Genomic DNA, 4,647 nt, shown 5'->3' on the forward strand with positions numbered 1-4,647 from the left:
TAAAGTAGAGGTCAGTAAAACCAAGGAAATGTGGTTTTTTGCATCCACATGTGCACCCACATTTGAAGAAATCTTCAGTGCTATTGACACCCAAGCAATTCTGCGGACTACAAAAAAGAACCCATGTGACAATAGAGATTAGACTAACAAGGAACATACAGTGTAGAGGCTCTAATCATAGCTCTGAAGTTGTACCTCTCAGAGAGCAGGACCAATAAAATGACATTGGCCCAATCCAGGTAGCAAAAAATCTGTAAACAAGTGGAGTCACTCATATCAACCAAGATGGTTGGCAGTCAGCCATGACACTGGTGCAAGAGGGAAACTACCTAAGTCAAAACAGACATGTCTGGCAAGGAAACATATATGCCCACATGGTCAGAGTAGGCACGTCCGAGGCACATCGGAGATATCTACACATGTGATCAGAATACCCATGTATGCAGAGTGGGACCCCCCTCAGATAGGCTCTTGGGAAAGTTCCCCACTTGGCATCAAGGGTGCCGAGACATTTATTGAAAAGACCCAGAAGGATGGAGTACACCACCTTCCAGGTATAACTGAGGCAGGCTCCAGAGCACTACTGAGACAGCCGAGCTCCACACACTGGAGTGCTGCTCCAGGCCACCCTGATCTTAGGCGTCATCGGCCAGAGGTCTGCCCTGCCTCGGTAGGCAGCTAGCTGAGCACTTGCCAGGCTGACGTACAGGAAATACTGTATCACCCACATGCACTCATGACATTCTTTAAACAGTGAGTCAAAAGGACTGGACGTGCCTTATTTTTATAACTATGCATGAAATAGAAAATTTCCATTATACAGAACCATTCTTAAAATAATGGTCAGAAGAATTAGGACGCTATCTTGAAAATATCTTAAAAACTATCTTAAAACTCTCATTAAAATAATTTCCTCAGAGCTTTGAAAAAATACTAAATTAAAATAAAGAAGTTTAACATTTCAAACACTGAAAATTTTCAGGAAAATAAAGAAAAAACTTAATATATTAATTTAAAAAAAAGGCATGTGTTTCTGAGATAGATTCAGCACTGAGCTGATGTCTGTTTCCCAGCAGCCTATTACCCATCAGCTCATGAAATCCCTGGCCCGCCATGGGCCCATCACTTCTGATATGTAAAGAATATAGAACTGAGTGCCTCTTCAGCCTTGGAGAATTCAGGTGCACATGCATATCCCAGTAAGTGATATGCAGGAAATAAAGTCATATGCATGTTTTTTTTACACTATGTATTTAGGCAACTATTAAATTTAGCTCATTTTTTTTCTTCAGGTAAATGTGAGCATACAAAGGTTATGTTTATAATACAATGAACTGGACCAAGCTTTAATGAACTTTCCTGAATAAAATAGTTTATTACATTATTCTGCTCTGAAATATTATTGAGTATACTTATTTTATACTTCAAAAATTTCCAAACACCAATAGTAATAGAAAATTATTCTTCTTAAGTAAACCAAGCAAATTGTCATCTGAAAAAACAAAATTAAATATATGTATGTATATATATGTATATATGTATACACATGTATGTATAATCCCTAGATTTAATTGTGCTGTATGCAATGTATACATACAAGTGTGTATCTGTATATATTAGACACATATATAGAATGTATATAAATAGTGTTTTTGTGCATGCATATATGTTATTAGATCAAAAAAATCTGATTATAGGAAATAACTGAACTTAGAGAGTAGAAGCTGGAGAGACATTAGGAAGAAAGTTAAAGCTATTCTGAATTTTCTTCTTGTATTTATCTTTTATGTTTTGTAATTTGAATGTTATATTTCACAAAATATGATAGCATCATTATACATTGTGCCACTTTTTATACCTCTGATAAAAACATATATCAACAATTAAATCATGATATGTGTTTTTCTTCAATTATCTTCTCAGCCCATTTTGAGTGTAAATTGCATTTATATGAAAGATCTTGTGATTTCCTGTGTTCTCTGTTGCATTTTACAGCACATGACAATCCTTTTGTAACCCAGTATTATTTACATAGTTGTATTTTATACTCTTGTCTTCCATAAAACACTCCCTTTATGCTTCGAAAGGAAATAAAGAATTATAGTCTTTCTTCTACCCATGAATATCTGTCATAAAATTGTCAAATTTATGCTACTATCTGTTGTCAATGCATTGGCCTTCTCTTCTACTTTCCAGCCAGGGATATATAAAAACCATTTTTAGTTTTACTTCCAACCTATAATGCAATCAGTGTGAAGACCTTTAGAGATAATTAATTCCACATTTAGCGTCAATGATGTAAAGAATCCAACTGCGAAGACAGCAACTTGAACAGATATGACCGTATCTGCCTGCACGCAGAAGACGGCATGTCAGAACCGTGTCCTGGCCAACTGCGATGGCGAGGTGGCGTGTGTGCGAAGGCACTTCCCCTTGTAAAAGTGGTCAAGTGGGGGAAATAGTTATGTGCTGGCTAAATAAGGTGCACTTATGAAAGGAAATGATTACAATATTTTTTCTCATATTTCTCTTGAAAGTCACTTCCACTGAACTTTGTACAAGAAATCTACCTAGTCCCATATTTAATTTGTCTTCATTGTTTATAAGTTAACATAACCTGTCTTTCCTAGAAATTCAAGTACTGTGAAAATTAAAGTTCCCACAGTATCTGAGAGCCTACATTTTAAGAGAAACAAAGCATCTTTCTGAGACTCTGACAAACTGAGTAAGGTTATTATGTTTAAAGTTTCTTTATTTTGACACTAAATGGAATAAAAGATACCCAAAAGAAAATACACTATATCTCTTTTCAATATGTACCTATTATCTTTTGGCAATGTCACATTTTATGAATAGAAATTTTTTTAATGTATAAAGTCTAAAATGATTCCTCTGGTCAATCATAAAAACATTTAACCTTTTTCCCAAGTGCCCTAAACTTTCCCCTCTGACAGGTTTTTTTTCTTTAAGATAATACTTTTTAAAAAGATTTTATTTATTTATCTTTAGAGGGGAAGGGAAGGAGAGAGGGAGAGAAACATCAGTGTATGGTTGCTTCTCATGTGTCCCCCGCTGGGAACTGGCCTGCAACCAGGCATGTGCCCTGACTGGGAATTGAACCACAATCCTTTGGTTCACAAACCTGTGCTCAATCCACTGAGCTACAGCTTTTAAACAAATAATTATTAAATTTATTGAGGTGACATTGGTTAATAAAGTCTATGAGTTTTTGCCATAAAACAGCTGAAAGTATTAAGCAAAGAAAAAACCCCATAAGCACAGACAACATTATGGTGATAACAAAAGGGAAAAGATGGGGAGGGAGTAGAGGGTAAAAGCTAGTACATGGTGAAAGGAGACTCGACTTTGGGTGGTGAACGCACATCACAATACACAAATGCTGTATTAGAGAACTGTGCTCCTGAAACCTATAAACTATTTTAACTAATGTCACTCCAATAAATTCAATAAAAGAAAAGTAAAGAAAATTAAATTAAATTTAAAAACCATTTAAAAGATTGCAATCCAGCCTTCTGCTGCACTTGGCACGTAGCCTGTTTGTGGAGCTGGATCAGCCATGACTTCCTTCTGGTACCTCTGGGGCTGCAGACTGGCTGTGGTGCAGATTCTTCTCAATCCTTGGGCGAAAACCCTGTGATACAAGATGGTTGCAAAAAAGCCCATGGGTCAGAATTCTTTGGCCTTCCACAAAGTCATCACGGGGGGCAATGGCTGTATTGGCAGGTCTGCTCTGACTTTATAGTTCATGCATGATGAGTTCGTGGAAGACTTAGGAGCCTGCTAAAGGGCAGCTACCACAAAAACGTAGTCCTGGGTGGGGAGGAAGTGCAGACCTGTACCTTGGATACAACAGGGCAGGAGGACTGTGCTGCAGTTAGAAACAACTGCTTCAGGGGCAGGGAGAGTTTCCTCTGTGTGTTGTCTGCTACCAAAGTGGAATCCTTCGCAGCCAGTGCTGACTTCAGGGAGTGAATTTTAAGAGTAAAAGAAGAGAAGTTTCCATTTCTGCTGCTTGGTAACACGTCAGATTTAGAGGACAAAAGGCAGATATCTGTAGAAGAGATGAAAGCCAGAGTCGGTCAGTGGTATGTTAACTATGAGGAAATACGTGCTGAAGCATGTGCTGGTGTTGAGACGGTCTCTTTGACTTAATGAGGAAAATTTGATACAGAAAGATGGAGGACAGCAAAAGATGGTGGAAAAAACAGGTAAAGTTTAGCCAGGAGAATCAGACAAAGATGCTGCACTTTATAATCAAATCCTAAACTCCTTTCTTACGTCAATCATACTAATAAATGTAATTTATAAGCATTGCCATTGAAGGCTCGATTGACTAGAATTGCTTTAACATTTTGAAAATTGTTATGCATTACTAAAAGCGTGAATTGCAACTGCATTGAAAGTCAGATTCGCTTAAAAATGATTGTGGCTTCATCAAGAAGCAAAGTTTGACTTATTTCATAATTGCTTACATTATCACAATCCTGAATGTAATGTATGAGTTATGTTTTGAAGACAGCCTTTTTGAAACAGTTGAAGGGATCTGCTGGGGTAGGAAATGGCAAGAAAGGCTGTTTTATATCATTTTAAAGTATCTTGGTATTCTACTGTCTTGAAAATGATAAC

General features: G+C 37.1%; 1 pseudogene; it reads left to right on the plus strand.

The window, feature by feature from the left end:
- The first annotated feature begins 3,664 nt into the window (after positions 1–3,664).
- On the plus strand, positions 3,665–4,275 carry LOC118998567 (ras-related protein Ral-A-like; annotated as a pseudogene).
- The last annotated feature ends 372 nt before the right edge of the window (positions 4,276–4,647 follow it).

This window comes from Sturnira hondurensis, unplaced genomic scaffold (genome assembly GCF_014824575.4).
Source record: "Sturnira hondurensis isolate 20B ecotype Veracruz unplaced genomic scaffold, ASM1482457v3 Scaffold0014384, whole genome shotgun sequence".
NCBI lineage: Eukaryota > Metazoa > Chordata > Mammalia > Chiroptera > Phyllostomidae > Sturnira > Sturnira hondurensis.